The sequence below is a fragment of the Symphalangus syndactylus genome, chromosome 21 (genome assembly GCF_028878055.3).
Source record: "Symphalangus syndactylus isolate Jambi chromosome 21, NHGRI_mSymSyn1-v2.1_pri, whole genome shotgun sequence".
Taxonomy (NCBI): Eukaryota; Metazoa; Chordata; class Mammalia; order Primates; family Hylobatidae; genus Symphalangus; species Symphalangus syndactylus.
The window spans coordinates 42,513,491-42,537,665 of record NC_072443.2 but is presented as its reverse complement, the minus strand read 5'-3'; the positions used below and the strand labels follow the sequence as shown (position 1 = coordinate 42,537,665).

At 39.7% G+C, this 24,175-nt stretch overlaps 1 protein-coding gene and 1 long non-coding RNA gene across 2 annotated transcripts in view; one reads left to right on the top strand and one right to left on the bottom strand.

Moving 5' to 3' along the window:
• LOC134735446 (uncharacterized) overlaps nt 1–24,175 on the top strand; it is a 160,966-nt gene that overhangs the window by 17,236 nt on the left and 119,555 nt on the right. The gene's annotated exons all lie outside the window — the stretch shown is intronic.
• LOC129471411 (uncharacterized) lies at nt 3,423–8,158 on the bottom strand. The gene is made up of 3 exons (XR_008653579.2): nt 7,980–8,158; nt 5,887–6,037; nt 3,423–3,977 (listed from the first exon to the last, which is right to left on the bottom strand). It is a non-coding gene; the product is annotated as an uncharacterized lncRNA (long non-coding RNA).

Sequence of the window (24,175 nt, the reverse complement as noted above, 5' to 3'; positions counted from 1 at the left end):
CAGAGAGTTGTTTCTTCTGCTATTTTAGATCAAACTGGAGTCCTAAAACTTACTGTGTGTTAGAACATCCTAGGGAACAATAAAAATAAAGATTCTGGAGCTGCACTCCAGTATATAAATAAAGCTCCCCAGAAAGTCCTGAGACAGTTGGTTTGCAAGCTATCATTTGTTAACTACCGCACAGAGGAGATAAACTTGCATTTATTCAGCACTTACTAGGTGCTTTAGTGTTTTCTTGTTTAGTTATCACATCTACACATTTTTATTTTTCCTTAAGTATCTTCATTACCACTTACTGAATTATAATTTAATTATATTACCTATTTATATTCCCCATCATACTGAAAAGTATTAATTTATTTTTGATGTTTCTAAGGCCTTACCACAATGCATGGCACACAATAGGATCTCCATCAATGATTGTACAATGAATGAGTGAATGAAAAATAAAATAAAATAATAAAATAAAACAGCTTAAGTGTCAGGGAAAAGCTTAACATTTGTACCACAGTGAGGTAGGGAAATTAAACTAAGCTTTTTAGAAAAGCTCTAGGGTATGTCTTCATCACTGCCTCTAGGTTTGTGGGCAAGAGGAATTGGAGCATCACCCTGGGAGCTGAATCATTTGGCTAAGAGTTGTAGCGTGGCCACCAAATAATTGCTGAAGCCCAAAGTCCTCATATGTGAACAGAAAGGATTGGCCTATAGAATCTTACAATTTGTTGGCTTCCTTCCAGTGCCACAATTTACTTAGAGTCCCTAATATTAGCCTCTGGACCAGGCTAAAGAGGAGGATGATTTATATCTATATCTATATCTATAGCATGTATGTCAATATATAGATCTATATTCTATCTATCTATCTATCTATCTATCTATCTATCTATCTATCTATCATCTATCTATGTGTCTATCTATCATCAGCTATATATCTATCTCCTGGTCTAGAGATAGAGGCTTTTGGTGGGGAATTAGTGTATTAGTAAGGTATTGGCCAATGTGTCTAATGGGCTCATACCATAGCTGGAGAAGTGAAGGGTATTCAAAAACTCTTCTTTCTTCTCTTATTCAAGTAGAAGTCGTAGGAAGAAAGAAGTGGATTGGTCAACTGAATTAGAGCTTTTTGAGATCTTTCAAGTTCTTTAGTTGACCAATCCATTCTTTTTTTTTTTTTTTTTTTTTCTGAAACAGGGTGTCACTCTGTTGCCCAGGCTGGAGTACAGTGGTGTGATCATGGCTCTCTGTAACCTTGAACTCTTGGGCTCAAACGATCCTCCCACCTTAGCCTCCCAAGTAGCTACCATGTCTGGCTAATTTTAATTTTTTTTTTTAGAAATGGGATCTCTGTATCTTGCCCAGGCTGATCTCAAACTCCTGGGCTCAAGTGATCCTCCCAACTTAGCCTCCAAAGCACTGGGATTACAGGCTAGATCTTCTTTATCATTTGTCAGCTATCAGTTCAATAAATATTCACCAAAGTAATTTTATTGAAGGGACATTGAGGCCCTTAATTTCTGAGACTTGTTTTGAACAGTTTGAAACAGTTACCATCTAATGACTCTGCTATTTTCCCAGCCCTGAGTGGCTGTTTAACATTCAAGCCATGTAGAACCAGTGAGAGCTCCCAACAGAAAAGGGAATTAACTGTTTGGTGTGTTTTAATAAATGAGTGAGCAAAGATCATGTGAATCGATTATCAATTTGGCTAACTTTCTTGCAGGGCTTGTGTGGAAGAATTAAATGCAAACAGACTGCATGTTTGCTCAAGAAGTCTGCACCTTGAAGTGGACATTAGGATTCTCAAATGCAGTTTTTGTAATGCGCTGGTACCTTTTCTCCTCCTTTTCTTACTTTTGTCAAGACTATGTGTTGGAAATGAAGGTGAAAATCACTGAATAGAATAGAATAGAATAGAATAGAATAGAATAGAATAGAATAGAATAGAATAGAATAGAATAGAATCAGACATAGCACACAGAGGACCTATTCCTTTAATAAGTACATTTGAGACTACTACAGTATCTTTCTGTTGTTCCAAAGGCCACTACCAGAGCCTCAGTTTCCAAGGACACTTGAGTGAAAAAGATATGGCACCAAAAATCTAAAATTGTCTTGTTTTACCTCTAGGATGTTCACTGTTTGAGAATAACGAGAAAAGGGGATGTAAAATAAGCTTGAATTCTGGTTCTTCCCCCTTTCTTCCTCTTCTACTTTCCTTATCCTCATTTTTTTTGCCTTCTGACAGGGAGGCACAATGATGTATAGGTTCATGGCTGATAAGCATTGTTTCTTCAAGAAGACAGTGTTGGGAGAGAGGCCCCAGGATCTGTGAAAGGACACAAACCCCTGGCCAGCTACATTTCCAGAACCAACATCTTCCTCTGTTCCCCTTCTCTACCTTGGGGCATCTCCATGATGGCACTCAACACAGATATGTATTCTTATGTCTATTAGTGCTATTCTTTGAGCACAAGATTGGGCACATAATAGCAACTCAATTATTGCCATTGAATGACTGAATAAATAGCCTCTTATGAGCTTATGAGCTTGGTTCTGGAAATGTAGCTGGACAGGGGTTTCTGCCCTTCCTTTATCACAGGTTCATGCGTGTCTCTCCTAACCCCGCCTTCTTAGAGAAACAATGCCATTCAGTCATGAACCTCTAGACAATTATGCATCCCTGTCAGAAAACAAAGAATGAGGATAAGGATAAGGAAAATAGAAAAGGAAGAAAGAGGGAAGAGCCAGAATTCAAGTTGATAATGAAAGTGATAAACATTTATTTATTTATTTATTTATTATGTTGAGATGGAGTCTCATTCTGTCACCCAGGCTAGAGTGCAGTGGCACAATTTTGGCTCACTGCCAGCTCTGCCTCCCGGGTTTACGCCATTCTGCTGCCTCAGCCTCCTGAGTAGCTGGGACTACAGGCGCCCGCCACCATGCCTGGCTAATTTTTTGTATTTTTAGTAGAGATGGGGTTTCACCGTGTTAGCTAGGATGGTCTGGATCTCCTGACCTTGTGATCCGCCCACCTCACCCTCCCAAAGTGCTGGGATTACAGGCGTGAGCCACCTCACCCGACCAACATTCATTTATTTTAAAAAATTTTTAACTGTTGCACCTTTTCTGGTACTCATAAATTTCTGGGCTTTGTTGTGAAGCACAAGCTTTCAATGGACTGTCCAGTTGAATTTTAAAAGTCCAAAGAACTAGTGGCTTATTGCATTATGATGGGGTCAAATAAACTGGAAGGCCAGAAGCTTACTGGGCCCAAAGAGGACAAGCTGATCCTAATAAAATGTAAGAATTGAAGTGCTGGGGATATTTCGCATTCTTCATATCTTGAACAGGTAAATACAGATAACCCAAACTCACAAAGTCATAGTAAACAGTGGAGATGCTGGGCAGGGCTTGCTCTGGACAGTGGGAAGAGTTGAGGTTTGTCAATCTCTGTCGTCTTGTCAGCATCCTCTTTGCTTCAGGTGACCCTTCCTCTAGGTCTCCAAGGTCATCACACTAATGCATAGGTGGCCCGAGGCTTCTGTTTCCCGTATCTTTCCCATCTCTTTCCCATCCTGCCTGTCCACACCTGTGTCTGTCTTTCTAGGGCCTGCTGAGTTGACCAATTTGCTTGTGTTTGATAAATGAAAATGTAGTAAGAATTGAAGGTTTGGTATTTCACTTCCTAGGTTTATTTGCATCTTAACTAGGTATGCATGGACTCTTAGTTTATCTCAAAAAAAAAAAAAAAGTGTATCACTGATACTTGAATTTCCAATCAGGCAGGTAAGTGAGGTAGACATTTTCGTCAGGTTTGCATTCCAAATGTCAGCCTTCAAATCGTGTGACTCTCCCTTCTATAGACATAGACATTTCTTCCTCTTCTCCCTCTTCTGCTGCTATTTCTTTTCCTTCCACCTCCTCTTCAGCTTCTCCTTGCATTCCTTTTTCTTCAAATTCTTCTTTTAAAAGATCTAAAGTAGAAGTAGACCCCAGAGTCAGAGGTTGTATTCACTATAGCATTGTGGTTAAAGGAAAGCTTTCACAGTGTCTGTGACCTTTGAACTATGCTGGAAAATGGAAGGAGTCATGAGTCAGCTGGCAGAGGGGAACTGAGTCTGAGTGCCTTGAGATTTAGATTTGGCTCTTCTAAATCCCTACCGCCTTTGCACCTTAGTAAACTGAGAATGTCCCTGGAGTTCTGTGCTTCCTAACATGGAAGGTAATTATGTGGGGATTATGGGTCACTGTGCCTCTTCTCTGTGGAAGACAGAACCAGAATAGGGCTAAATGCAGCAATAGACATAAAGTTAGCACAAGAGAAGAACCTCATTATCAGCGAGATCTGAATGATTGTGAGTTGTGATAATGGCATAACCATTTTGGTAGCTATTTACAAACAGTCACCTTCATTTTTTATCATTAGATACAATCGTGACAAGAAGGCAGGAGCCTTGGTTGGGCTTGAGAAACTTTAGAGGCTGAAAGCTTTCAAAGAAGTTATTCTGCTAAACAATAAATGGCATACTCCAGATCTGTACTGTTCAGTATGGTAGCCACGAGCCACAGTGGTTGCTGAACATCTATCTGAAGTGTGGCTAGCTTAAATTGAAATGTACTGTAAGTGTAAAATATATACTGGGTTTTGAAGGCTTTGTACGAAAAAAGAAAATTTCAAGCACATTGGTATTTTATATGGATTATATTAGTATGTAACATGTATAATATTTTGATATATTGGGTTAAATAAGGTATATTATTAAAATTTAGTTGTTTCTTTTTGATTTTTAAAAGTGTGGTCACTAGAAAACTTAGGCATCTATGGCTTGCATTTGTGGCTGGCGTTATGTTTCTATCAGACAGTAGTGGTGTGGATCATACGAATTTTCAGTATACACATTTCTTTTAAACATTGAAAAGATATTAAGTCACATATTATATTCATTCAATTTATTATATGAGTTTCACCAGTGGCCCCTAGGTTTGCCTTATCAGTACAAGGGCTGCGGTGACAATGCCTCTTGGGTGTCACTTCTTGGAAACAACACCTTTTGGGTGTGCATTTTGGGCGTATGCTCAGGAGGATCTGATGGGGCTCTCTCATCTAGGGAGAAGCAAGTAAATGTTAAAAGACAGGTTTTTGCCTGTGGATAAAATATATTCTTTTTTTTTTAAGAGAACATCTTATTCTGTATACTATGAAAAAAATTACATCCTTAAGGAAAATGAGAGGAGTTCTTTAGATTGCCAGTTAAAAATGAGAGAGTCTTGTCTTGAGACAATTCAGAGCCTCATTTCTATTCAGGATTTCTTTTCTGCTATAGATCATTTGATTTGGTTTGGATCTGTGTCCCCACCCAAAGCTCATGTTGAAATATAATTCCCAATGCTGAAGGTGGGGCCTGGTGGGAGGTGATTGAATCACGGGGGTGATTTCTAATGGTTTAGCACCATCCCCCAGTGCTGTTCTCATAATAGAGTTCTCATGAGATCTTGTTGTTTAAAAGTGTGTAGCACCTCCCAACCTCTCTCTTCCTCCTGCTCCTGGCCGTTTGAAGTGCCAGCTTTCCCTTCGCCTTCTGCCATGAGTGTAAGTTTCCTGAGACTTCCCTAGAAGCCCAAGGGATGCTCCATCCTTCCTTTACAGCCCGCAGAACTGCGAGCTAATTAAACCTCTTTTCTTTATAAATTGCCCATCTCAGGTATTTCTTCATAGCAGTGCAAGAACAGACTAATACATCATTCAAACTATTTTACTTGCCTAGATAGCTAATTAGGCTACAAAAGCCATGGCATAATCTTTGTATATTCCTTAAGATTGGATATGGCTGTAAGTAACAATACAATTCAACAAATAGGGGCTTTAAAAAGATAGACGTTTACTTCTCTATATAAAGCTGGGCTGTACAGAGTCCTGAGGTAGTATAGTGGCTTTGTTCCACTGTGTCTCAGAGACCTGGGCTCCTTCAGGCTCCATACTCTATAAATCTAAGTTGTGGCTCTCTCTCTCCCTTTTAATCCAAGATGACATCTTCTACATTGCAGTAGGTGGGGAAAAGAAAGGAACAAAAAAGAGGGGCAACATTTGTACGATGGCTGTTTCTTAAAGAGTTAGAGAAACTGCCACATGGCAATTGCACATAAATCTTATTGGCCAGACTTTAGAGTGAGTGGCCATGTGCCTAACTAAAAATTCTGTGACCATACAAGAAAGATGGAATAGATATTGTGGGACAATAGTCTTTGCCCATTGCGTTTTTACACATTGTGGGCATTACTGTATGAATTATGTCATATTATTTAGAGCTCTGCAACATAGTTACTTCATATAGCTTTGTGTAGAAAAGCTGGAATGCCCGCTTTATGTTTCTACTCTGGTTTATGCTCTTCACAGGAAAGTATTTTGTCCTGATCCTTAAGCAAAGACAAGTTATTTCTTGAGAATAGCTGTCATATGTAATATGATATAATGATAACAATACTTTAAATTTGAGAAGGGATGAAGCCATTAACCTGTTAACCTGAGTTTGTGCACTCTGGACACCAGAATCTTGACTCTAATAGTCAGGTGGGGTCTGCCTGATCTCTATTAATATTTAGAGGGGCCCATTACCTTGGGAATCAATGAATATGACAAAAGGATTTTCTAAGTATGCCTGAACTCACCCTTTAGAATAAGGAATAAATGTAGCTGGTAAAATTACTGGTTTAAGCCTAGGTCAGGCAAGCTTAGGCACATCTTTCTGAATGATAAGACTGGCATGCCATATGTCTTCTGTAGGCATGGAGGTCTGAGGGTCTGAGAAAGGGGCACTGAATATGTACGTATCCATCCCTGCTGTCAGCACTTCGCCACATGTTCACTGGCCAGGGGCTTTGTGCTGCTGCCAGGAAGGAGTTCCGTATTAGAAGCCACCAAGGTTTGAGAGGAACCTTATGTTTTTCTTATATTTGATTTCCTGGAGCAATTGCTTTTCTGTATACATCTGTTGCTATAACCAATTTCCTATAATTTCATAAACATCTCCAAAATTTGAACTTTCTTTTCAATGGGAGTAACTCTGGAGTTTCCTTCTACAGCTTCTTCAAAAGGACTCTAAACTTTTTTACTGAACACTTTGTTAAAGGACCAGCTTTTACTTTCCCACTTGGCAAGATGGTTTTCTTTTATGAATTATTGCATTAAAGCTTTGAAGAAAAAAACATTTGTTTAATGTTATATAAGGTATATTTATAGCTTCTTTAAAAGGTCCCCAATTTAACAAATTTGTATGACTTCACAAGCTTTACACATATTTTCTCAGATACTTCTCACAATACATGTTAAGAAAGTGAGTGGGTTTTGAGTCAAACTAATTTTGGTTTGAATGCTACCTATTTTTGTTAGCTTTGCCACAATTACTAGCTGTGTGGCCTTGCTCAAGTCACTTAACTGTTCTGAGTCTAAGCTGTAAAATTACTTTCCTAAGCTTTATCATGCAGGGTTATTGTGAAGATGGGAATAATCTATGTAAAGCCCTTAATGTAATGTCCTGTATTTAAAAGAACCTCAATAATCGCTATTGTTATCACTTTAGACATCAGATCCTAGTCTACATAACATTGCAGATTTTTCCAGTTTGCACACTGTCAGTTTCCAAACGGATATTATTTATTGTGAGTTAGAAGCCTTTCCTTTCTTTCCTGCTCTTTTCTATTCTTTATTACTTTCTCCTTAATTTCTTTTCTCCCCTTCCCTTTCTTCCTTTTATCCCCCAAATATCCCATTTCCTGTGATCTCATTCCTAGGGTAAAATATTTCTGTTAATCTTGCCTCAGTAGTTCAGTATTTTCCTTATCATCATATCCCTTTGGTGATTACAGGGTAGGACTCCATAACTGGATTTCAAATATTAAGAATGTCAAATCATCATTTCATTTCCAGTCAGCTGTACTGGTCAGTTTACATTTTATAACTTCATAGTGTAGGGGTTAACCTGAGTGAAGCCAGGCTAGGGTTTTCTCCTGCTGTTGACAAGATCAGATCCTGAGCCTCTTGCACTCTCCTGCTTCTTGTTTCTTTGCCTTGGGGGTGGGGAAAGCAACTGGCAAGTCAAGGCAATGGATGGAGCAGGGTAGGTGTAAAGAGCGAGAGCCCAGGCTCTGCTGAGTCCTGTTGCTAGGCAACGGCATGCAGGAAGCAGACACATGCATATGCCTGCTAGCATCCTGTTGTCTTAGCAACAGAACATTTGGGTGAAGGGCTCGGGGAGGAGGGGGACTGGGTTCAAAATATTCAAAGTTCCCAGCATCTTAGGATATCCCTTCGCCTGAACCCCCATGTCTTCGTTGTCTTAATATTCCCACATTCACTGAAGCAGAAGGTTCCATCTTTTTTAAAAATTTAGTTAATCACCCAAAATTTGTATGAGGTCTTTCTTCAGAGCTCTACATTACCCAAGTCACATCGCGGTTCATTAGAGCCCATCCACCTCCAAGTCCTCTGGTGCTCTGCATGGCAGGGCCTATTCTATGGAATTTTAAAATAATCCCCTGCTCTAAGCACAGCCCTGTGGGACAGAAGTTAAACGTTCACTTGTATGGAAATTTAAATTCTCGGATTTTAGTATGTGAAATGATTCTAAGTCATTATCATCAGCTCCAAGGCTGTCATTTCTGAGCTTTTCAGTCAGTAATAAAGACGAAGGAAAATGAAAGAGAGCAGGATGGCCTCCCTTTTCTTACTGGTCTATATGTGATGTTCAGGAATTATGGCATTCTGTTCTGTCTGTTTGCCTATCAGTCTTTCCCATTTGACCATTCTCCTCTAAGTGTTGGGGCTATGTCTTTTTCATCTGTGGATTCTTCTTTTCTGCCACAGTTCCTGGCACATAGTAGGTGAATTTATTTAATAGATTACCTGGGAACCCATACAATGTAAAAGTACTTCAAAACTATGCAGTGTGGTGCATAAATATTAGTTACTATTTCTGCATGCCTGGCTCTAATATTTTGCCCTTTGATCACTAGATTAGACTGTCTTATTCCTGAGACCACCTCCTGCCTTTGGACCCCAAGGTTAATTACTAAGTCCCTGTCTTGTTTTCCAAAATCTTACGCCCTGTTTTGAATACCTGTAGTGCCTAATTTCTTATGGTTGAAACCTTAGTTTTTTTTTTTTTTTTTTTTTTTTTTCTGTATTCCCCAGAGATCTTATAAACCAGCCCTACAGCTGAGGTGCTGTCTCTAGCCTTCAGATTTTCCCAATACTGCTTATTAGCTATTCTGCATTTTGCTTTATTCTAAAACCTCCGCCATTTTGTTCCACTGTCCCACTGGTATATCTGTAATCACAGGATCTCTCTCAGGTGATTTGCTTGTCTTGGCTCCCACCTGTTGTCTATTACTGCATCTTCCATGAATGCTTACTACCCACCTGGGGAAGCACTTAATTTTAGATCTTTCTTCACTGCAGCTAATTCTTCAATTTTGGGATGTGTCTGGCGTGATCAGAGTACTTTCTAGTCCCCTTCTCTAATATGATCACAGTAAACTTGACCCTGAAGCCTGCCTGTTACCCCGTGTTATTTCTATTGCCCTTCACAGGGGATTGCATGCTCACTATAGAAAAAAAAAAAAAACCCACCAACATGTCCTACAAAATGATCTAATTAAGAACTATTTACTGACTTTTGCTATCATTTAATTTTTAATAGGAAAAATATATGCCCTGAAGTAGAAAACAAAATTTTTAAAACCCTATTCAATGTCCAGTGCAGGGCTAAGCACACAGTATCCAATTAGAAAATGTTTAAAATTAAATTGAATTAGGTTTTAATATTTACGAGGGAGTTACAACTTTCTTTTGCTAAGCCTTTGGACTTCTTCCAATGAAGAAGTTACCATAATATGACCCAGTGTCTCAATGAAATTAGTAGGATCTGAAATAGCAGAGAAGAGACCAGTTCTCTTTAAGTGGTATGTTGACTTTACACCAGCTTTACATTTGATTCTATATGCCCTGAATTAGGGGGCATCTTCCCATCTTTGCAATGGAGTCTTACTGACATTCTAGTCCACTGCTGCAGGTTTCTGCATGTAAGGATAAGACAATGTATTTGGAATTTTTAAATCTGGCAGGCCAGAAATCCAATGGCCCATTTAAGGAAAATTTTAATCTAGAAAACTGAAATTTGTATAAACCATAATCAAATCAAGCCAAATAACAGAGATCTTCTGATTCAACCTAAAAGATATCCCTATCTTATCTATCTATCTATCTATCTATCATCTATCCAGTGGTAGGGAATTTATTTCTTCACTGGAGTCAATAAAAAAAAGACACACTATGTGCCAGCATGCCATTGACCCACTGATAACTGAAGTCTCTAAGAGAGAGAGACAAAGCCTGCCACAGCCTCAGCCAGGAAATCCTATTGCTCACTTCTGCACTTCCTTCTCTCTTCTCCGTATTCCACTGGGATAGATTCTCAGTGCAGGTTCGCGTAATCTTTTCTAGAGATTCAGCAGCTATGCCCCTTCCCACCAACCTTGTTTGTAGTACACATTAGCTCAGAGGTAAGTGCAAAGTTTGCACCTCATACCTAATCACATCCCCTAAAGGTGACAAGAGGTGGGGCAATGCAGAGTCAGAGCAGGAGAGACGTCAATGCTCCCTACGTAAGAATTGGTCTGGGGACGATCAGAGGGAGGGAGATTTTGCTCCCTTAACATTGTGCCAACCTTAATTCTCTATCTAGAGGACTTTATTTGCATAAATTCATTTGAAAGAAGGAGGTAGAACAGCTCTGATATTGCTTGTCATGAACCTCACTCTATTGAAATATAACAAAGGCTCTTCTCATCTGGATGCTCAGGTACATACAAAGGTGGTGATTCCAAAGAATTAGAGCAAACAAGCTGGAGCTGGAATCTGTTCTGTTATAAAAAATCTGTTCCACCCAATCACGAGAATGTATGGGTCAAGGTTACAGCCAATGCCTGCAAATCACCACTATGTGTTTCATTGAAGAAAGTGCCCTGCTCAACCTCAAATTCTTATCTTTCAAATGATGAAGAAAATGTCACCTTATGGATATCATCAAAATTTTCTTTCTGTAATTGAAATGGAATTAAAAGTGATTTCCTTGGTTTACAGCAATAGCTATAAGCTACAAGCCGTCTCTTTGTTTGTTCTTCAGAAAAGTGAAACACTTGAGTTACAAGGAATAATCAGAGATTAATGCCAAGACATCCCTGAGAGTCCTCCAGAATGATGGAGAACCACATTCCATCTCCCTAAATTGGGAGCATATTGTAGCTTTGCAGCATAGCAATAGGAGGTATCTTTCTGGGTCATGGCTTGATGTTGCGGAAGTGGCAGTGGAGCCTCCAAAATCCCTTGCCTTCCTCATCCCTTCCAGCTCCACAGGGCTCTGGAGAGGCAGACAAGGTTCTGCAATGCTCACTTCCAAAACAGTGCTCTAAGAAGCACTTGGCAGGATACTGCGGTCATAAAAACTCTGGGATTCGAAGATCCTGACAGATGCCTATGTCACCAAACTCAAATTTTGTATTTGGCTTCATGTGATACTCTTTTTTATGATGCATGTATGATACGGAACAACTGCTGCTATGGAATCACCCAGGATAAAAGTGACCCTCTTGGAAATGCCTCCATGTATGTGTGAGTGAGTGAGTGACAAGCTGTGACTTGTGCTGTCTACTCTGTGTAGCACCTGGGAAATGTGTCCATCTTGCTCCTTGTCACAGTCTGACTGTGGCTACACTACGCGTTGGTGATCACTGTCCATCGGGCAGAAACTCTCTCCTGATTCTTGCATGAAAAAAAACACTAGTTCATTCATCACTCATCAATCATTTTCTTCTGTGACTCATCATCTGAAAGTTTCATTCCTCAGTCCCCCTTTCTGAGGCTGGTAAATAGCATGTCTTTCCAGCAAAAGGCGGAGGGGGCGGCAGCCCATCTGGACCCTCAAGTTTGATTTCATATTTATGAAACAGCTTAAATGTCAGTTTGAGTGAAAAACGACACCTTCTCCAGCTTCTCACATTAGTGCCTCTGGCTGCTTGGCTGCTGCTGAGCGTTTCTTTCTTTCTTTTTTTTAAAAGGCAACTCGTGGCTTCCCTACTTGGCTCCTCTAAGGCAGGAATGGAAAGAAGAGGCATGAATGGATGGATGGATGGATGGAGGGATGGACGGTTGGATGGACGGATGCAAAGATATATGGATGAGACCACAATTAAATATTCTCACCAGAGAGGAGAAAGAAAGAAATTGGAGAAAATGAAACAAAAATCAAATAGAAGAAATACTTTGGTTTTATAGGGAGTTTTGATCAATTGAGAGGATCTTGAGACATTCTTGTGTTATTTGCCCTCTATGTTTTAGGTTGAAAATGTAAACATAAAAATTTGGAAAATAAAGATTTCAAGAGGTAAGTCATCTGTGATTTCACCATTCTAACAATGGTATGACCATTTAGATACGTTTCCTCCAACTCATTTTTTAATGCACATGTAGTTTCTAAACTTCAAAATAAAATGTGTATATGTGGAACCTGGGACTCTATAACAGCTCAGGATTTTAGGAAAATCTTATTTTGGACCCAAGGAAGGCTGCCTTCCCTGGGAAAAATGCAAGTAAGGTAACCAGTGAATGCCTTCAAGGCAGTTTCTATATGCCTCCTGGGAGTTTAAGACAGCCTCATTAATGAGGAGTTTTCCTGTTGCTGGAAGGCTGGGGAATTTTTGCAGCATAGAAAATGACCTTGTGATGATGCATGTGGATTTGCTTGTTCAGGTGCACACCTCTTACATGGGGTTTTTGTGTCCCCCGAGCTCACTGATAGAAAGGGAGTAAGAGGGCTCACCTCACCGTCGTAGTCTCAGTAGTTCTATCAGGATGAACGAACTGCCTTTCTTCAGCAATCCACTTGGGGAAGCCTCAACAGGGAAGAGAAGTCCTCCTGTCTTTCCTGGACACATACACCTTGAGAAATAGAAAAAGGGTTAGCTGCCTTTATGGGAGATTTTAAGAACTTCCTAATGGAAGGGAGAATAGAGCAACAAAGTTAAGGAGCAAGTGGAGCACAGGGAAGGCAGTGGGTCTGGTGGCAGTGATATGAGTGACTAGAAGAATACAGGGACCCTTCTGGTAGTAGAGAGAACACAGCCTTGGTCAAAGTGAGTGCAGCCTTACTGAACCCTCTCCCCTTTGTAGTGATGGCTTCTGGAAGAGCCAGACAAGAGGTACTAGCTCTGAGAGGTAGTGGGAGGCCTCTCCCTGCAGGGGTGCCCTACTGGGACTCAGAGGTCCGTGCTGTCTTGCCAGCTCCATTGTACCAGATACAGCCATGGCGGGTAGGAATAGTGTCAGGGGTGCAGGCAGATCCAGTGGTAGACACTGGATCACAAATCATTGATGAAACAGTACTAAATTTTGGTCTTCAGAGGTTTTTTGTTTAGAGGCATTTGGACGGGAAGGAAGGAGACACTTCACCACGTTTAGACATAGAGCTGACTTTGTCTTTACTAGAAAGAAGTCACCATTGTCCTGCAGGGACAAGGTGAGTGGGAAGGAAGGAAACTTCACCTCAGCTCGTGGGCTGGTGGTAAGATCCTTCAATACCAGAACTTTTAGAACTGTTCATATGTACCTTTAGATTGGGGTTCCAAACTAAGTAACTAACTAGAGGGAAAAATGCTTTTCTTTATAATCTCTGTTTATCCTTCCATGTTTTGTTTTACCCTTTTACTTAGATTTGAGGTTAAGTATTGTTTTTTTTCTCATTAAAATTATATTTAAACATTTACCCAATTGCCACCTAGTCTTAGTCATTAATTTTAATGGCTATTATTTTGAAAATAATTGCTTTATGGATAGACCTAGTTTTACCTAATTACTTCCCAATTGGGGGCCACTTGGGTTGCTTCTAATTTTTGCTATTAAAAATTATGCTATGGTGAATATTTCATAGTTTATCCTACTCTCCCACCACCACATTTTGAATTTTTTCTTTGGGCTGTATTCCCAGAAATTAAATATTTGGGTCAAAGAGTATGAATTAACATCTTTACCTCTTGCTATATATAAGATGAAGGGCCACACACACAAAAAAATGAAACTAGGAAGAAAATGGCTCCTGGAAGTTTCCTGGTAGAAAGAAAAAAAGAGCATTATTAGAGGCAGAATGTTTGCTTGGGAAAGGTCTGCATAAAAGGAGAGAGAGAGAAAGAGAAAGTGCCCTGGCTTATAAAACCCAAGGACAAGCAGAAAGTAGAGTGTAGCAGTTTTGATGAATGAGGGAAAGCCATGCACTTCTGCTGTTCTGCACTGGGACACAGAGGGATCCAGTCCCCAGGAGCAGGCAGCACTGAGGCAGGAGTCGTGAAGGAAAAATAAATATAAAACTAAAGGAAATTGGCCGGGCATGGTGGCTCACGCCTGTAATCCCAGCACTTTGGGAGGCCAAGGTGGGCAGATCATGAGGTCAGGATATCGAGACCATCCTGGCTAACACAGTGAAACCCCGTCTCTACTAAAAAAAATACAAAAACTTAGCCAGGCGTGGTGGCAGGCGCCTGTAGTCACAGCTACTCGGGAGGCTGAGGCAGGAGAATGGCGTGAACCCGGGAGGCAGAGCTTGCAGTGAGCCAAGATCGCGCCACTGCACTCCAGCCGGGTCGACAGAGTGAGACTCCATCTCAAAAACAAAACAAAACAAACAAAAAAACAAAAAAATACTAAAGGAAATCAGTAAATCCAGGGAGGGTCAGCTTTCAGGAGTAATTCAGAGACTCCTGTATTTTGGTTGATTTGTAAGGGCATGAATGGACAACTTATTTATATATCATTTTTTTCTGATTATAAAAATAAAATCTGTTCTGCAGAAAACTTAGAAAGTATAGAAAAATGTAAGCAAGAAAATAGAAATATCACAATTGTTGTGCCAGAAATAACTGCTGTTAAGAATTTTACTTCTTTTCTGATCTATGTGCACACACATATACACACAACACAAACACACAAATGGAATTATACTGTATAGAGAGTGTTGTGGATTATTATAACATAGATACAGTGGAATGTATTTAAACTTATCATATTGTTGGGATTTATGTTATTTTTATAAATTATATTATACCTAGCAATAAGAATAAGGTTTTACATTTTTAAAAATGTTTTTTTAAAAAATTTGTTTAGACCACATTCTTTGATTTTAAATGATTGGGTCAAAGGATAAGGGCAACTTTAAAGCTCTGTCACATTTAGGCCAATAGTAGTATGAGTACAGGGGTGGGTATTATCTCACTCTTGCCAACAAAAGCTTTTGTTTTGTTTTTAAATCTTTGACAGGGGCTTCCTTTGAAGGCAGGGGATACCAATTTCCTCCTCACCCTCTACTTCTCTCCCCTGGCCTTGATGCTGAAATTAATTTTTTTTTCAGGTAACAAAAAAGAACCTTCAAGGATATCCAGGGCTAGAAAAAAAGCTAGCTATAGCACAAATATGTGCCAGAATAGGACTGAAGAGAAGTGGATTATGAAGCTCAGAGGAGGTTGGTTTTGTCAGTACCTTGAATTATTCAAGAGCGTCAAGTGACAAAGAAAAGAAGCTATCAAGACTTTTTGATCTTGTTATATTATGAGAGAGAGAGAGAGAGAGAGTCAACTTTGGTCTAGAAAAGGAGTGTGCCTCAAATTCATTTTGGAAATGGATGGAATATGAAACAAAAAATATCCATAAGAAATTATCCTTGTATTTTATGCAAACTCAAAATCCTCCGGCTAACTAGCATTGTTATTAGGAGGTCTAGATATTGGAAAATTTAACCATCATAATCTACCATGGCAATTATATTTAGGTTTATATATTAGGTTTATAATACTAGTCAGCGTTATGCCTTCTATTTTCATTTTATAATTTTTGTTTATAAGTCTAATATCAAGGGAGTGCTTCTTTCTGAAATTGGCTGACTTTTTCACATACAGATGATAGGTTATTTTATTCATATAGTCTTGTTTGAGAAATAGTTCTGTAGAACTTCGATGTAGAACACACACACACACACACACACACACACACACACACACACACACACACACAGTCTTCACACTTTCTCAAAGCAGCCAAGCATGACAGAGCTGGGGTTACTAATATGGGTCTCTTCTCACTTTTCTTAATTGTTCTCAATCACCCTTGTTTCATCTCTAGACTGAATATAATTTTTATTTTATATTTATGCAATCTAGTCTTACAATCGCACTTCTCTTTGGACTACCACATGGTTTTGTGTCTTCAGGCTAAATCTGGCTTTTTTCAGCTGCCTTAGGACCAGGATAGTAAGCCATTCAGACGTGAGATGCTAAGTTGCTGATAACTGTTCTTCCTGTCCTGTGGTAAAGGCATGACAGATATTCAGAGCAGGGACAGCACAAAGTGAGGCTTCCCACCCTGTTAAAAACATCCCCTCTTATATTCCACTAATGACAGATTCATTTAAGTTAGTGGTTCTTAATCTTGTTTAGTTGGCAAAACACCTGGAGGAAGTGGTGTTCTCAGAAGAACTCCATGAAATATTGATATACTTAATTCCATTTGTAAACTACGAACACTTAACCAGCAGAAAATACGACTGTATCATAAACTGCAATATGAAATCACTTCCATAATCACATAGGCCAAGGAATTAAGGATGATTCTAAGTTTTTCTGTTAATATTAACATAGTACTTAGTAATTTGTCTTGTCATTTGCTAAGACTCACCAACAGCAAAACTGTAGCAGTAAAATCAATTTAAGAAAACTGTTTTTGCATGGAACAAACAAATCGAGAAAATTCTCTTCATTGAAATCTTTTTTTCATTGTGAATTCAGATATAAGCAGCTACCATTATTTGCTTTCAGCAACCAAATACCTCAGATTAGCATTGCTTGAGAACTACTAACTTGTTCTATTAACCTCTTCTTTTAAAATGGGAACATCCTCTTTGAGGTTAAGCTGGGCTCCAGTAACATCTTAGCGTGAATTACTTTAATCAGATAATCACCTAATGTCTGTTATCTATTTACTTTTCTTTAATGTACAATTGTGGTTTTCAAACTTATACATTTTAGCTGCAGGTTCCTTAGCTTCAAATATATAACTGCTTTCCCAATCATTCAGAAAACCCCAAGTTCATCTCAGAGACTTTCTCTACTTCACCTCCTACACCTTTATTTATTTAAATTAGTATTTCATGCCTTATAACAAATTATTCCAAAACTTGGTAGTTTATAATGACAACAATCATTTATTTTTCTCATAAACCTAAAATTTGAGCAGGGCTTGGAAGGAAAGACATATCTCTGCTCCATGTGGAGTCAGTTGTGGCAGCTCAACCGAGGGCTGGAATATCCACTTTGGACCTGATTCACTCACATAGCTGGTGAGCCAGTGAAGGCTGTTGGCTGTGAGCAGTGCTGTGCTGGATCCGGCATATATTGCCGCAAAGCCGACTGTGTGCATCTATTTCTCAAGTTCATTTCCAGTGGTATCATGTTTGTAGTTTGAAATTAGTCACAGTGGAGGTATTTATTGATTTATTTATTTATTGAGACGGGGTCTTGCTCTGTCACCTAGGCTGGAGTACAGTGGTGCGATCTTGGTTCACCACAACCTCCGCCTCCCAGGTTTATGCCATTCTCCTGCCTCAGCCTCCCGAGTAGCTGGGACTACAGGCGCCTGCCACCACGCCTGGCTAATTTTTGTATTTTTAATAAAGACGGAGTTTCACCATATTGGCCAGGCTGGTCTCGAACTCCTGACCTTGTGATCCACCTGCCTTAGCCTTCCAAAGTGCTGGGATTACAGGTGTGAGCCACTGCGGCTGGCTTGAGCTGTTTGTTTACACTGTGGAAATTGAAAAATGCTACCAATCAGAGTTTCCAGCCCCACTCTACCTCCTAACACACACAATCTCACCGACAAGAGTTGGTGGTTCAACATTTAATAGCATACCGCTAGCAGGATCTTGGCTAGGGTTGAGAGCCAGGGCTTCAGAATTGCTCCTTGTCTCTCTCTCTTTCTCCTTTTTTCTTTTCTTTTCTCCTTCCTTCCTTCCTTCCCTCCTTCTTTCCTTCTTTCCTTCTTTCTTTCTTTTTTCTTTTTTCTTTTTTTTTGATGGAGTTTTACCATGTTGGCCAGGCTAGTCTTGAACTCCTGACCTCAAGTAATCCACCTGCCTTGGCCTCCCAAATTTTTGAGATTACAGGCATGAACCTCCACATCCGGCCCTTCTGGGCCTTTCTATGTGGCCTGGGCCTCTTCACAGCAAGTTGACTGGGTTCCAAGGATGAGCATCCTTGACACAGGGCTCATTGGGCAGAAGCTGTTATCATCTTGTATGGTCCAGTCTCAGAAGTCATAGAGTGTCCTGTATGTTGTACTCTATTAGCTCAGATAGTCACAGACATTTCCAGGTTCGAGGAAGAGGACATAAACTCTACCTCTTGATGGGAGAATGGTAAATTATGGATAGGCATGTGAAACCAAAAATTTTGTGTGGCCATTTTTGGAAAATACATACGATCTGCTACAGCATTTTATTCAATCAGTCAGGCATGAGTTTTTTTCCTCAACATGCTTTAGAAATCTATAAGGATAATTTGTGTAGGTGAAGAAAGGTCATGGGATAATAAAAATTGTCATGAGCTGTATGAGTAAAGTGGAGGAGGTGGCGAGGGGCAAATACATTCACACATGGGGGAAAGACTGCTCAGTTTGGAGTAATAAATTTGTCTTAGTAACTACAGAGTACTAAAGATAGCTAGGTATATTATGGTAAAATTATAGGTGACCCCTGTGTTTGTTTCCTATCACTGTGTAATAAGGTACTACAAACTCAGTGGTTTAAAACAACACACATGTATCATCTCATGGTTTCTGTGGGTAAAGGTCCAGCATGTTTTAACTGGGTCCTCTGTTCAGGCTCTCTCAAGGGTGAAATCAAGGTCTTTATCTGGAGACAATGACCTGTTTCGAAGTTCCCTCCCACTTTTGGCAGAATTGCTTTCTTTCTGGTTGTAGGACTAAGGTCTCCATTGTCTTGCCAGCTGCTGGTTGGGGCCATTCTCAGCTCCTGAGGCTGCTCTGAGGTCCTTGCCATTTGTCTCTCTCCATCTCAGCAACAGGAAACCTCCCTCAAGTTGACACTCTCTGATCTCCCGTGCTGAGACCAGCTGAAGAGGCCTCCCTCTCTTTAAAGGCTCATGTGATTAGGTCGGGTCCGCTGGGAAAATCTCTTTTTTAAAGTTAACGGTGCCATCTAACATAACCCAATCAATGAGCAAAAATCCATCAAGTCCACAGTCCTGAGGATTATTCTGGGAGTGTGGATGGGAAACTTTGGGGACCATTTTAGAGTTCTGCCTACCCCAACCTGGAATGATACACTGAAGATTCTGCCTTCCTGAGTGGTTAAAGAAACTTGTTTGGCAGTGTGCTGCCCTGGTGAGTTTTAGTGTGTCATTTAAATTATCCAAGGCTCAGTTTCTTCATTTGCAAAAAAAAAAAAAAAAAAAAAGACATAATAACAATATTACTAATGTTTCTATCCTACAGGGCTGTCATGGAGCTCCAGCGAGTTAGTGAATGTAACAGGGTTTTGGAAGATGTAGTGTTTTGTTGATTTTTGTGTTGAAGAAGCTCGACTTCTCAGAATCCTATTCTTCCATTCAGTCTCAGTTCAAATTCTATGTACTCCAGTTTTCTTCATCTTTTTAGAAATCCCACCATTCCTTGATCTCAGTTAACATTTTATCTGGCTGTCTTTTCCTATGCTATTTTTGTCTGTCTGTCTTTCTTTCTTTTCTTTCTTTCTTTCTTTCTTTCTTTCTTTCTTTCTTTCTTTCTTTCTTCCTTCCTTCCTTCCTTCCTTCCTTTCTTTCTTCCTTCCTTCCTTCCTTCCTTCCTTCCTTCCTTCCTTCCTTCCTTTCCTTTCCTTTCCTTTCTTTCTTTCTTTATTTCTCTTTCCTTCTTCCTTCCTTCCTTTCCTTTCTTTCTTTCTTTATTTCTCTTTCCTTCTTTCCTTCCTTCTTTCCTTCTTTCCTTCCTTCCTTCCTTCTTTCCTTCTTTCCTTCCTTCCTTCCTTCTTTCCTTCTTTCTTTCCTTCTTTCCTTCCTTCCTTCTTTTCTTCCTTCTTTCCTTCTTTCTTTTCTCTCTCTCTCTCTCTCTCTCTAGATGGGGTTTCACTGTGTTAGCCAGCATGGTCTCAATTTCCTGACCTCGTGATCCGACTACCTCTGCCTCTCAAAGTGCTGGGATTACAGGCATGAGCCACTGTGCATGGCCTTCTGTGTATTTTTCAATTAATGTAGACATATTTACTTTTTTGGCCCATGAGTTCATTGAGGGCCTTTGCATTACTCACAGAACATGTGAAAAGCCTAGTATAATGCCTAACATAATGACACGGGCTCTTTAAATATTAGATTGAAGAATGAATGAAGATGAAATGGCTGGGATAGCAAATAGCTACAACATGATCTTTGGCCTAACACATGGTTTCAGATTGCCACCAGAGCGGGAGTTCCGTGAAGGTAGCACACATGCCTCTCTCTAGCCTTGGCTCTAAGTCTGTCTATTGTAGCCTAATAAATGGCAATAAATGAGTGAACAACTACTGGCTCTGTTATGGCTATAATGGAAAAAGGCTCTTTCTGATCCAATTCCACGGCCTTGTACTGTCATATCCTGTTCCCTCTCAGCGATGTAAATAGGAACTGAAACTCTTATATGAAAGATATAGTAGGAATTATAATCATAGCTCTAGTGGCTGACCACATCTCCATATTTTCACCTCAAAATATCAAAAAGCCTGGGTTCCAGTGACAGTGCCATCAAACTCACAACGCTCCCCATTCCTGAATACTGACATTTTCTTTTTTTTTAATTATTATTATACTTTAGGTTTTAGGGTACATGTGCACAATGTGCAGGTTTGTTACATATGTATCCATGTGCCATGTTGTTTTGCTGCACCCATTAACTCGTCATTTAGCATTAGGTATATCTCCTAATGCTGTCCCTCCCCCCTCCCCTGACATTTTCTTTATTCAGAGGAGCTCAGTCTCTCAGCAGGCAGCAACCTCAGACAGCTTTCCAGTAAGCTTCACTTCCCACAGACTCAGGGCTAGCTTTTTGTCCCGGACAATCTGGATAAAAATGCCACAAGGAGACAGTGTCAAAAAGGAAACTGAAAAATCACAGTCCTGCATTGTCTATAATAAGTGTAAATCCAGTAAAGGTGGCAGTGAAGTGATAAAAATAGCAGGGTTATTATGTTCATCTTTAATGCATTTAATATAACAATAGATTATTTCATTGTCATTAAATGAAGGGAAAGTAGGAGGATCTAATTCTGTCTCTAGATTCCTTAATAAGTACTTCATTGTCAGTGAAATAATTTGCATTGTTCAATCCCCAAATAAGAGAAAAGAATATACAGTGGCATATACATTCACAGGGAATGGAGAACTGTGAGTGGACTTTAGGCCCCAGTGCATAGTTAAATTGCACACATGAAGAAGGTTGGAGATGAACTGCTATTTGTTCTGAAATGAAGTGCTTCACTGTGGTGGAATCAGGGAGGTAGTGTTTTGGTGAGATGGAATTGACAAATGCTGCACTTTATCCACCTCCTCACACCCCCGTGAACGTGTGATTTTGTGGCAGAATTTGGAGATGAGATTTTCTACTGTATAGGCTTCTTGTCAGGATGAATGAAGACCCTGTGTTAGCGAGACTGCATTAACTTCTATGGCCTGTAGGAGGAGCGTTTTCTCTAGATGAACCACCTGCAGGCTCAAGGCAGGACCGCTTTCCTGGCTGACGTCTGCTCTGGGCATGGCAGAGTGCAGTCCTGTAAAATCAGCACTCACGGATGCCTAATCGAAGAGCCCCGACACAGATCTTCTCATGCTAGATCCACAAATCCTCAGTATGTGCTAATCAGCCATTAATGTTCTATTGATAGGCAGAGGCAAAACAGACTCACAGGAATGGTTACATTGCTGTTCAAGTTTATAGCCTGAAATTTTTTTTCCCTTGCTTCATTTTCCCTTTTTCTTCTTTGAAGTCCTTAGAGATTATAACTTAAGAGGTTTAAGAAATCATCGGGGATCATGGGTTTGTCAAAGGGTTGAAAGAAATAAATTATTTTAGATCCACATAAATTTAATTTCTTATTTTTGAGAGACAAAGATTGTACGTATCATGATTAAAAACATTATATTCTATGGAACAGGATTCTGCACTGTCCAATATGGTAACTGCCAGCCACATGTGACTATTTAAAGTTAACTTTAAATGAATCAAAAATAAAGTTAAAAATTCCCTTTCTTGGTTACACCAGGCATATTTCAAGGGCCCAAAGGCTACATGTAACTAGTGGCTACCATGCTGGAAAATGTGGATGAAGAACGTTTCCATCATTACAGAAAGTTTTATTGGACAGCACTGGGATAGATAAAAAGAAAGTTAAGTATGGGCTGAAGAGAAAAGGAGGGAAATTTAATGTGGGGGGATAAAAGTCCAGACAATGGTCTAGGTCAGCTGAGAGAGAAAAGTGAGAGAGACAGAGAATTTCTAAGTCAAATGGACGCACACAGAAGGATAATAAAAGTCATATAGACTGGCATGACTACAGATTGCAGTACACAGACAGAGACTGAGAAGGAGGCTTTCAGAAAGATGGTCAAATATATAGAGTCCTATGATTCTATAGAAAATGGTTTTTAAAACCATGCTCAATTTTTTTGTTTGTTTCAGAGAGAGGGCTCCAGCCCAGGCAGGAGTGCAGTGGTGTGATCATAACTCACTGCAGCCTTGAACTCCTGGGCTCAAGAAATCCTCCCATCTCAGCCTCCTGAGTAGCTGGGACTACAGGGACAAACCACCATGCTTGGCTAACTTTTAAATTTTTGATAGAGATGGGGTTTCACTATGTTGCTCAGGCTGGTCTCCAACTTCTGGCCTCAAGTAATCCTCTTACCTCAGCCTCGGAAAGCACTGGGATGAGCCACCATGCTCAGCCCCAGGCTGCATTTTTACAATTACAGCAAAGTATGTATTGGTAATATTACCTCTTGGTACTTTTCATGTTGTCAAGATGAAAATAAATTGAGGGTTTCTCTTGGCTCATAGACTGAAGATTATCTGTACCTAATCTATGCAATGCCAACTCAATTCATTGGAAATTTTAGAGTCTTTAGATATTTTGTTAATACAGGATAAAACCATTAGTTTGACTTATGCCTGCTGAATTAACAAATTATCTTTGTGCCATGTAAGTGCATTTGAAGAGTCAGAAGACTAGAAGTGACTAAGAGGATAGGTTTGAATATGAATTGTATTAGGTTAATATTTATCTTATATTAAAAAATATTAGGAATTTGGATTTTATAGATCCACTTGATAATTCTAACATTGATTGCTCTGTCAAACTTTTTTCTTAGCTAACTAATAGTTGTTGTTGTTTTTGCAATACTATATAACCATTCCTTTTGATCTATTGTTTGGTGTCTATTGAGAAAAAGAAAATTGTTTTTGCTATTGTAGTCTATATCATGTTTCTTTGAACTCTAAAGACCGCAACGGGAATAATAACATTGAGGGTTGGGGCTTCCATCTAGCCCTTGGCTTTTCCTTATAATCTTTGTTATACTTACTGAAGTCGTATGACAGGTAAGGCCAGCAGACCTGAACCTTTTAACTTTTACTTCCTTTTTAATGCCCAGTCCACAATTTTATAGCACTAGCAATTTGATTTTATCATTATTTTTCCTGGCATGATTAGGCACTGAATAATTGATTCATGATAACATACCTCCCACCCCCAATTCTGATAATAATAGTTAGAATGCAGTTTTATTAATTTACAGCTGGAGGAAAACCTGGCCTGAGACCGTGAGCTTACTCAGAAAAATGCATGACAGTTCAGAAGTTTTCTTGGTGAATATAGAATCAGAGCTGATGTCCTCAAGGGACAATGCTGTCAAGCCTTGGTAGCTTGATGAATTGTCTCTCTCCTCCCGAGAGATGTTGCTGTCTGAAGAGCCAGAACGTTTCCAGTCTGAGCACCCTCATGCCGGAGCAGAGCAGGAGAGAGACAAACCCCCGCTCCTCAGCTCT